Source organism: Thamnophis sirtalis, unplaced genomic scaffold (genome assembly GCF_051295495.1).
Source record: "Thamnophis sirtalis isolate CommonGarterSnake01/CBP01778 unplaced genomic scaffold, rThaSir2_p1.2 scaffold_10, whole genome shotgun sequence".
Lineage (NCBI taxonomy): Eukaryota > Metazoa > Chordata > Lepidosauria > Squamata > Natricidae > Thamnophis > Thamnophis sirtalis.
This window is the reverse complement of record NW_028261390.1, coordinates 51,171,718-51,183,937: the sequence shown is the minus strand read 5'-3', so window position 1 is coordinate 51,183,937 and position 12,220 is coordinate 51,171,718.

Sequence of the window (12,220 nt, the reverse complement as noted above, 5' to 3'; positions counted from 1 at the left end):
AATGAAAACAGCAAAAGTGAAACAAGATCTGAAGCAAAAAAGTGCAAACTTATACATATCAAAAGTTTACCCAAATTCCTCCCCCTAGTTACCCCGATCAAATGTCCAATCTCCAACTCCAAAAGGTGTCATGTGAGGCGCATCTTCAGGTGGACTCATTCAGCTGGTATCCAGAGACAGTTGGCCTTGACCAAACCCAAAAACGAGCCATCAGCATGCGCAAAAGATGGTGAAAACAAAACTCCCTTTTCTGAGACGTCTCCACCAGCACATTTCCCCTCCCAAATGCCATGAGCCCCCACCCTCTTCGTTACTATGGCAGCCGATAGCAAGCATGCGAGACAGAGGCTGACATTCTGGAACAGGTCATAAGGAGCTGAGGGGTTCTGTTGTGAAATTGAATTCCTGTAAGCTGCCTAGATATGCAAGCCTCAGACCTGTGCCCTGGAGATGCAGCTGACCATGCAAAGTGGCATTCAATGATCCAAAATTCACACCCTGCACTTGTGGGAATATGCTACAAAAAAAGAAGCTGCCTAGAATTGCCTTGGTGAGGTGGGGGGCATAGAAGTTTAATAAAAGCATTGAATGGACTCTTAAACAATTGGCTGTTAAATGAGATCTATAGAATTAAATCATTTTACTTGCAAGAAGAAGAAAAGAGGAAAGCAAGCATATAAAACAGTATAGAATTTCCAATTTTTGAATAGTCCTCCAAATGTTAGTGGTAGCTCATTCAAAAATAAAAAGTGAGGAACGTTCTTCAGATCATTGTCTACGGTAATTAAAATTAGAACAGAATGATCTTAGCCAAAACCTATAGAATAATTGTACAATTTACAGCAATAAATGTTTCAGGGATCAATCCGATAATTACATAAAATATAATTTCCATTTCTAATAAATTTGCTCAAAACTCTGATTAAAAATAATAAGTATTACAAAATGCGGAATAATTTAATGATCCCAAGATACGGTTTAAAAACACTTTTATAACATGAATTAATTCTGCATTTTGAGAATACCATTTCCAATAAAAATGAATTCCATTTCATGGAAAGAAGTACATGAAAGTAGTTTTATTATTTAGCATATTATGAGAACATGACAGAAGAGAAGTATGTATATATACACAGTCCACATAATTATAAGTAAAACTATGGGGGTATAGCAGTTGCCTCATATCCAATTCAGCTATCCAGGAAATCGCCTGTGGCATTGCTTCATGCAGATCTTTTAGGGAACCAGAGAAAGCACATTGTGGGCAGTCTTGCACAATATGTTTAATACCAATAGCACTTAGACTTAGATACCACTTCACAGTGCTTTACAACCTCTCTAAGCAGTTATAAGTGCATATCAAAATTTCTCCCCAAAAAATCTCTGCCTAGGATATGAAACGGTCTGGAATGTTACTGTTTTTATTTCTCTACATGTTCATAAATCTTATATCTCTTAAATGTATAAATCATTCCCTCTGCATAATGATGTTAAAGGTCATCAGCAAACAGCTTTATGAGGCAGATTATGTACAGGTGAAACTCGAAAAATTAGAATATTGTGCAAAAGTCCATTTATTTTAGTAATGCAACTTAAAAGGTGAAACTCATATATGAGATAGACTCATTACATGCAAAGCAAGATAGTTTAAGCCGTGATTTGTCATAATTGTGATGATTATGGCTTACAGCTCATGAAAACCCCAAATCCACAATCTCAGAAAATTAGAATATTGTGAAAAGGTGCAATATTCTAGGCTCAAAGTGTCCCACTCTAATCAGCTAATTAAGCCATAACCCCTGCAAAGGGTTCCTGAGCCTTTAAATTGTCTCTCAGTCTGGTTCAGTAGGAATCACAATCATGGGAAAGAGTGTTGACCTGACAGTTGTGCAGAAAACCATCATTGACACCCTCCATAAGGAGGGAAAGCCTCAAAAGGTAATTGCAAAAGAAGTTGGATGTTCCCAAAGTGCTGTATCAAAGCACATTAATAGAAAGTTATGTGGAAGGGGAAAGTGTGGAAGAAAAAGGTGCACAAACAGCAGGGATGACCGCAGCCAGGATTGGCAGGAAAAGGCCATTCAAAAGTGTTGGGGACTTTCACAAGGAGTGGACTGAGGCTGGAGTCCGTGCATCAAGAGCCACCACACACAGACGGATCTTGGACATGGGCTTCAAATGTCATATTCCTCTTGTCAAGCTGCTCCTGAACAACAAACAATGTCAGAAGTGTCTTACCTGGGCTAAAGAAAAACAGACCTGGTCTGTTGCTCAGCGGTCCAAAGTCCTCTTTTCTGATGAGAGCAACTTTTGCATCTCACTTGGAAACCAATGACCCAGAGGATGGGGGAAGAATGGAGAGGCACACACTGCAAGATGCTTGAAGTCCAATGCGACGTTTCCACAGTCTGTGTTGATTTGGGGAGCCATGTTATCTGCTGGTGTTGGTCCACTGTGCTTCATTAAGTCCAGGGTCAACACAGCCATCCACCAGGGGATTTTGGAGTACTTCATGCTTCCTTCCGCAGACGAGCTTTATGGGGATGCTGACTTCATTTTCCAGCAGAACCTGCCACCTGCCCACACTGCGAAAAGCACTAAAACCTGTTCAATGACCATGGGATTACTGTACTTGATTGGCCAGCAAAATCGCCTGACTTGAACCCCATAGAGAATTTATGGGGCATTGCCAAGAGAAAGATGAGAGACATGAGACCGAACAATGCAGAAAAGCTGAAGGCTGCTATTGAAGCATCCTTGTCTTCCATAACACCTCACAAGTGCCACAGGCTGATAGCTTCCATGCCACACTGCATTGAGGCAGTAATTGCTGCAAAAGGGGCCAAGTACTGAGTACTATGCATGCTTATACTTTTCAGAGGTCCGATATTGTTCTATGTACAATCCTTGTTTTATTGATTGCATGTAATATTCTAATTTTCTGATATTTGGATTTGGGGTTTTCATGAGCTGTAAGCCATAAGCATCACAATTATGACAAATCACAGCTTGAACTATCTTGCTCTGCATGTAATGCGTCTATCTCATATATTAGTTTCACCTTTTAAGTTGCATTACTGAACTAAATGAACTTTTGCACGATATTCTAATTTTTTTGAGTTTCACCTGTATATCATTTTTGTAAGGCAAATAAGATTTGAATTGCAAGACAAAACTACTTTTATATTTTATTTCAGCAGTTGAAACTTAGTTTATTTAAATCACATTTCAGTCTGAGTCACAATTTTATCATAACAATATAACTGAATTTGCACAACTTGTTATCATAGTTTTCAAAAGTCATAATATCTGACTCAATCAATATCCTTAAATCTAAATGAAACAACCAATACTATGCTTCAATATGTTGCATGATGCAAGCCAATTAGTGAAAGACTTCCTATTGTTACATCACAGTTTCCTTCTCCATAGTTTGGAAATCAAGTGTTCTAAAATAATTTAATCTTGCATATGTTGTTTCACATCACCAGATGATATCAAGCTTGCTGTATTATGGGTTTAAAGAAATAGATCAGTTATAAAGACATGGCCAGAGACTGAATATTGGAGCAGATTATGAACTGCTGTCCAAGTTCCAAGTCAATCTATTTCTATATTATGATCTTGAGCTCATTCCCACAATTTTCCAAAACAATAACAGGAATTGTTTTGAAGTGCTGAATCTCATTGATAGAGGAATTGTGAAACAAAATCTGGAGAATTATAACAAACAATAGAAGAAGAATCACTAGATTCCAATAAATTACTCCATGCTAGAAAACCTGGTGAATAATATAGAGACCAAAAGACTAGAAGAGGTCAATCCAAATATTAAATAAAGGATAGTTAATATGATGTGCAAAGTATTGTACAATATCCTTAATTCTTAATATTTTGCAGGGAAATGATTAACATAGATTAGAATTCTACATGCTGAGGAAAAGCAGATATTGCTGAAGTGCACTTGATAATTGATGAACCTAAAGAAAATCAAAAGGTCAATATGTGATTTATTGATAATAGAAAAGCCTTTGCTTGTGTTCATTATATCTGTGAATTTCTTCTTAATTAACTAGTTAGTATTGTTGAAAATGTGACTTTCCTGGGACAGAGTTTATCAAGCTAGTTACGTAATAATATGATAAATGAAGTCTGCATAATGAATGTGAACAGTTCAGTGCTGCAACTTTTACATTCTAGCCTACTTTTCAGAGGCAGTGCTCAAAATATTCTTCTTTACTTTTCAGTATTGGAGAGTTGAGAACATTTGAAATCAAGAAGAGAAATTAAAACACGAATTATCAAAATTGACAGATTTTGAAGACTTCTGACGGTCACAAATTTCTATTTGAAGAAGCAGTTCTGACTAGGTTTTTTTTATGTTAGGTCATTTGTGAATAGGATGGGCTTTTTGGATTTCATTTTATCATTCTTCCATACTGTTCCTTTTTATATCTGTTTTTCCATTTTGATTCTTCAAGTCATTTGAAATGCTTTCCCTAATGTAAATAAGTTTATTTTATCTTATTTACATTTTCATTCATTTATTATAAATGTGCAATACTCAATTTTTTGCTAGGATTGGAAAAAGCTAGCATCATTTGCAAACTAAAAAAATAGTAATTTAGAAGCATCTGGTTTCAAGATTTATATCAGTGCTTAAATCCTGAAAGTACTGAAGTTTTATAGCTCTTTGGAGAGAAGGCAGGATCTACATTAGCACTTGTTAGTGTAACAGTTAATGCATTGCTGAACAAAATGGACACTAAAAGACTAACATAAATCTAAAAACTGAGAGTAAACATATTTGTGATTTACTAAGAAAGGAAAAGAAATTGAATGATTTTATGCTTGTATTTTAAAGCAAAGAAAGATTAAATTGGTTTGGGAGATATTTTGGTCATGCTCTTTAATCAAGTCAAATCAAATCTTTATTGTCAATGCACAACATGTGAACAATGAAATGGAATGAGCTTCCCTTGGTGCAGACTCACCACCAAACATAAAATTCATCTCAATAACTCAATAAATGAAAGAAACAGAATCACTAAACCCAAATAAGTAATAGCTAACACACTTTCCCATACACCTACAGTATATAGTATGTATGTAACATTATATTATATTATACTAATATGAACATGTTGCACGTTGCACTGGTCCTGCAAGTCTATCATATCATATGCAAACCTAATTGTGGTATTATGCTGTGTTCTGATAGAACTTGGTTCATACTATCATATGTGGTGGACATGCCCAAAAGCAAAAAAATACTGGACAAAAATACATACATGGATGGAAAAAAATGGTAAAACAACAAAATATTTTTGTTGGGCATTTTACTGGATAAGTACAATAAAGGGGAGGCATATCTGATTTTACATGTATTGACTGCAGCTAGAATTGTATTTGCACAATAATGGAAAAGTGAAGAGATCCCAACAGATGAAAATATGATTAAAATATTAGAATCTGCAGAAATGGATAGGCTGACACTTAAACTTACAATTAAGGAAAAGAAAGAAAAGAAAGAAACTGAATACTTTTTGATCTGGGATTTATTTTATGATAAAACAGGAGTTAGAAGCAGGGAAATATAAGGAAAGGATCAATGAAATAAAGGATATATGTTAAAATGGTTAAGTAGTAGTAGTTGTTATTATTATTGTTATTATTAAAAATCAATACTAATGTAATTAACACTGTTGCAAATATTTTGATTACTATTTCCTAAAAATAATAATAAAAATATTTGTACCCAAACAACATACATTGAAAATGAAATTGTTATATATTATAAAATAAAAAACGATGGAAAAAAATATTATTAAGCACCACTCTTCCCTACTATATGTACTGTTTATTTATACCTATATATCACCCTCTGTTTATGACATTGTATAAATACTGATAAATTTCTTTTCCAAATGGTTTGTGTCATAAAATAATATAGAAATATATAATTATAAGGGGGAAGTGGACTGATGAGTAAACCACATAGTGTGTGTGTGTATGTGTGTGTGTATTACTTAATGTCACATATATAGATATACATAGAAAGAATTTGGGGGGAGGAAGATATAATTGTTTCGATTTGTGTGAACCAATTGTAATTGAAACTGTTCCAATGTTAGTTCTGTGCAGATGTAATCAAAATATCTCTTTTGATTTTGTGATTCCAGCTATTAATAGCCATAGTGCTATTTATCTTTATTATGATTTCTTTTAAATCTAGAAGAAATATTTAAGCTCTAGATTTTAATATTGATTCCATGTAAACTCAACGCCCTAACATACATTTTATAGTTTTTAAATTTTTCATATCAATACTAATTTTTCTTTCCACCCCCCCATGTAATATTGTTGTTGTCCCAGTAATCGTAACAAAAAACTGATTGAGTGAATGAATAATATCTATGCACTAGAGACATATAACATTGGAATTGTAGAAATTTCAAAATTAGGAGAGGTATAAAATTATTTGGAGATAATCTTTTTTAGCGGGAACAGCCCAAAGCAGGTCAATAAAAATGGGTAACTCCAGTCAATATAGAATGCTGGGATGGCATAAAAATAAAATTATGACCTTTAATAGAATGATCATATTCTGTGATGTGTGTATATCTACAAAGATCAAAGCCACAGTATTTCCTGTGACACACTATGGAAGTGAAAGTTGGACTTTAAAGAAGCAGGATAGGAAGAGTATCAACACTTTTGAACTTTGGTATTGGAGGAAGATACTGTGGACAGCCAAGAAAACAAATTGGATGATGAATGGATGGATGGAGGGAAGGAGGTATTATTAAACAAATAAACCAAGAGATTTCACTTGAGATACAAATGACCAGGCTCAAATTGTTCTGATTCAAACACATTATGCAAACTCCAAATTCTCTAGAAAAGGTTCTAATGCTGGAAAAGGTGGAAGGAAAGAGAAGATGACAGACAGCAACATGGTTAAAAATGAATTGTTGGGAAACTTAAAAGAACAGGCCGTGATCTACTTATGGGATTGGTAGGAGTTGAAGATGATTTGAAGTATATAGAATGCTCAATTGAATGGTTTCCTGTTGGAACAGCAATTCAGTTTTTGTGGAAGACACACCTTTACTTTTACTATTGTAATAAAAAGAATAATGCTGACTGCACATACTAAACCTCCCACTAGGTGGCAATGAAGTAAAGTCAACAACAGCTAAAAGTATTAGACTCTGGAAGCCAAGATAAGTGAAACCGACATCATTTAAATACAAAGCTCTTGCTCAATTTATTCCTTGGTAGTAAGTTAAAGGTGAACTTTTTCTTTTCTCCACTTAGCAAATTCAGTAGTTTGAGTAGTTCCTAAGATCAAATTGAAATCAATGTGCTACAATGGTAAGGTGTTAGAAAAGCCTGAAAAGCAAGATAAACCTAGCATTTTTGCCCATACAAAATTACCTGCGCTGTAGCACCAGAAGAAATACTGAAAATGTTCACACACACCCCAGCAGTATCTGAGATAATTAACAGATTTGTTAGTAAAGAGTAACACATGCTCCATAGCAGTATAGGAGATGGAACAATGTCACAGATTGTAGTGCAAGATTCCAAGGGTCCCAAGTTAATCTTTGGTGGCATTTCGCTTTAAGCAAGAGTGAATTTAAGAGTATGCAATATCTGTCACAGGTGATATTTTTCCTAACAATTTCCCCTAATTTACATTGGAACTTTTTATTTGCATAATTTTTGCACTTTGATATTTACCTTAGTTCAGTGTTATACTTCTTACGTATATAAATAATGCAGGCATAATTAGTGACAGTTTTTCTGAAATATGGAGAACTTTTGTAATTAGCATAGATAGACCTGAGCAATATATACTCAGGTTTTATATAAGAAAGCTTCTAATATTAAAAGCACAAAGACAAGTTCAATTAACAGGAGAAAACATTACTCATATAGCCTTTAGGAGAGCCAGTTTAGTATAATGGTTAAGACATCAGGCTAGAAACTGGGAGTCCATAAGTTTAGTCTCCTTCTTAGGCAAAAAGCCAGCTGGATGATCTTGGGCTACTCAAATTCTTTCAGCTCTAAGAAAGCGGAAATGGTAAAGCACTTCTGAAAAACCTTGCCAAAAAACCCTGCCAGAACTTGTTCAGACAATCTCTGAGAAATGGACACTATTGAACAGGAAAAATAAAAATCTTTAGAGTGGTCTACCTTTTTGTTAGATTTGTGGGAGGTGGATCCAGAGTGTTATATTATTTTATTCTGCAAAACAGATTGTGCAAACTTTAGTCCAACATATCATGTTAAGTCTTGCATATTATCTACACCACTTTAAGAAAAAGACAAAAAAATATTTTACTGAATGAATGCAGTTGTGAATTTTATGCAGATTTGCTGGTGAAATTATTTATAATAGTCATTAAATATAAAGTAAAAAGGTAAAAAAATGGAATCAATCATGTCAGACTAAAGGTTTGTTAAAACCTTTGCTGTTAAAAAAGTTTTAAAACCGTATTTATGAAACTCAATGAGTCAGTGAAACCCAGTTTTGTGTCCCATGATAAGCCAGAGCTATAAAATGTATAGCTCCCACATTGGCACATTTTCAACAGAAGCAAAACAGTCATACTACGCTTGTTTCAAAGTATCATTGCTACGTAGCATATTATATGACTCGTATTGTAAGAGTTTTAATTGGTTCTAATGGAATAATTGCCTGTCAGAGAAAGGGCACAGTTACTTTCAAAATGTATTCCTTACTTAAGTATGATAAATTAAAGAGATGACAAAAGATTTATTCATACTCAAACTAGTCTTGAGAAATATTTCAAAATCTTGAGAAACGATGATTTCTAGCTAGCTATGGATCATCCCATTTCCTTATAAAAAAGTATGTTACTCAAATCACAGTGCAGTCATGCATACATCTTTAAAAACTGTAGGAGGAAGAAGGAATATTAGGTATGTTTCTGCCTTGAATTATTTATAAAAATAATAAAGGTAGCATAAAAATATTTAATAAATAAAATCAAGCAGTCAATAAACATATGTTCATGAATTCTCTTTCCTTTCTTGCTTAAATATGGTTATGCACAGCCATTTATAGACATTGATTATTTGTTTACTAGATTATATCTTGCCATAATTAGGATGATGTATAATAAAACATCCACAGAATAAAAATAAGTAGTAAAATGAGCAAACCAATATGTAGTATATACAAAACCTGTGCTAAACATTATGTTACTGTATGTTTACGCTTATTTGATTAGTATATTAGCAATAGCGATAGCAGTTAGACTTATATACCACTTCATAGGGCTTTCAGCCCTCTCTAAGCGGTTTCCAGAGTCAGCATAATGCCCCCAACAATCCGGGTCCTCATTTTACCCACCTCGGAAAGATGGAAGGCTGAGTCAACCTTGAGCCGGTGAGATATGAACAGCCGAACTGCTGAACTGCAGTCAGCTGAAGTAGCCTGCAGTGCTGCACTCTAACCACTGCACCACCTTGGCTCATTTACAGATACTTCCCACAATAAAACTCTTTATAGTAGAGGTTATAATCTAGCCAATTCAATCCAGTTCTTGTGGGGGGAAATAAATCACTAATTTTATTTTTTCTTGTAAGTACTACTTGGACAAGGACAATGATCTGGTATCCTCCTTAGTCTGTAACTGGGAATCAGCTGGCCACAAAGGATAGGGTATCACTCTGCTTGGTCTTTAACAGGATGTAGCAGGAATTATGCTTAGAAAGGAAAACGGGTATTGGCATTAGATACTGACATATATTTACTGTAGTTTACTTTTCATGCAACATACTTTTCATGTATGTTATTTACTTTAACGGTGCACATTTTGATATTTTGGTCGTAATATTTGCTAATATTTGCAGATATAGTGTATCTGCTAAAGCTTGTTCTTATGTAGGAAGTCAATCAACAGAGCTCAGTTGATGCAGTTCAGTTGATGGGTTTAATTCCAACTAAATAGGCCTAATGTATTTTTAAATGGCACGAGACTTAAAAAAAAAGGTTGTTGCAACTCATTGAATTAACTATCGCTCTGGAATTCATTTAATCTGCATGTCCAGCTGACATTTACACCCAAATACTCAGGAGATTCAATTAAGATAAGCAAGCTTCCTGTTTGTGAAATACAAGTTACTTCATTTTCCTGAGTGATTTTAGAGAGAGAAAAGCCGTCTCCATTCTGTGCTTGGAAGATAAACACAGAGCAGGAAAGAACAAAGTTCAGCTTTTTGTAACAGGCAATGGCCAGCATGTGATTTCGTCTTATGTATTAAATTGTTGATGAATAGACTTAACAGAAAGTTAAATCAGTAGGAAATGTGGGCCAAGATCCAATGAATTCAGAAGCAGTTCCATGACGCCAAGCTAGATTAACCCTTGCTCTTTCTCAAACAAACAAAAACAAAATTACCACTGTTTATGTTGCATGGTAAATTATTTTTAAATGAGATATTTTAATCTGAATTGCAAAGTGAATATTTATAATTGTCAAAATATGCATGTAAAAAGTCAGTTTGGGAAATGCACAAGAGATTATTAAGAATCAAATTTTAGTAGACTACAACAAGGCTGGGTGAGCCCATGTTGGTGAGCCCATGTTGCTTATTTGAACTTTGTGGAAACTGAGAAAAAATGCTGTTCATTGTTGCAGCAACGTGTCTAGGTTTAGTAGATATGGGTACACACAAACTGAAGTTTAATTTCAGGATCAAGTTAATCTTCCAGCAAAGGGTCAATTGACCTTAAGAAGATTTCCATGGAGTTACCAAACTTATATTGCACTTCTAAATTATGAAAGGCAGCTGGGAAAAGATGCTTGGTTCTCTCCCAACAGATTTATATTATAATTGGCTCTTGAAATACTCAAATCGTTCTTAGAATGTCATGTGACTTTCTGGACTTATTCAACTCATTCAACATAAGAATCAAATTCAATACTTGTAGGATTATTTTTTCCCCACTTAAAAATGACTGTTTTGGAAAGAATTTTCTACCACGCCATTTTCCACCGTACTGCAAAATTAAAATGAAAACAATGACAAGTTGACTGGAAAATTGTGCGTCTTTTGCAGTTAGACCAAGTTGTCCACATCAGGTGGTTTATAAACCTGATATAAGCTCCAGGATTCTGCTAGAAAGTTTTTAATTTATTAGAAATCAATGCATTGTATGCAGGATACTACTGTTGCGCAAAATAAAGGATTTGTAAATATAGTTTCCAAATAAAACTAGATGGGAAACATTAGTTGGTAGCAGAAAGAAATTCTAAGCTTGCTTTGCATACATAGAGCAGTCTCTGTTCTGAGTAATTCATGACCCGTTGAAGTAATTCAATGATGGTACAAATATCAAATAAATGGATAAAAATGATAGGTATGATTGGAAAGAAAACTGTGAGTCTAAGGTTCCACATTATTTTAAATGTGGTCTAAATAAGATTATGAAGAAGAGAGCCACAAGGAGAGAATCTGCAAGAAAAAAAGAAAAGAGCATCCATATGTATCTCTCAGAATTAAAACTGAATAAATGTCTGTTTCAATATGTTTTGATTTTGAAAAACTTATTGATAAATGGACAAGTTGTAGAAGAAACATTTGGCATAAAGTAGATCAAAAGAATCCTTATCTCATTTTAAAATAATAAAACATTAAACATTAAACACTGATAATTTGAAGTGTCATATTTTCTGGGTACTTCAGAGACTAGTTGGAGTTTAGCATGAAAGATAGAAAAAACATTAAGGTCTGCTATAATTCATGAGCTGATTTAAACCAATTATTTCAAACTAATGTAAAGTTGTAGATGAAGGCACAGTGCTGCAGTTTAGAATAGATACCTGGTTTCCACATCCTACTCTGGGTCTAAATGATCTTCTAAACCAAGGGTGTCAAAGTGAAGGGCCCTTGGGCTGGATGCATCAGGCACAGGCCATGCCCACCCCAGCTCTGCAAATAGGCAATACATTGCAAAACATCATGTGAAACAAATGATATTTTGCAATGTGACACAATGACGTGACACAATGAGTTTGACAACCGTGTTCTAAACCAATGTTTCTCAACCTTGGCAACTTTAAGATGTGTGGACTTCAATTCCTAGAATTCCGCAGCCAACCATGAATTGCCTATGTTGTCAAAGTTGAGAAACACTGTTCTATAGTGTGACAGGTGATGGAGAATTGGATGGATTGACTTG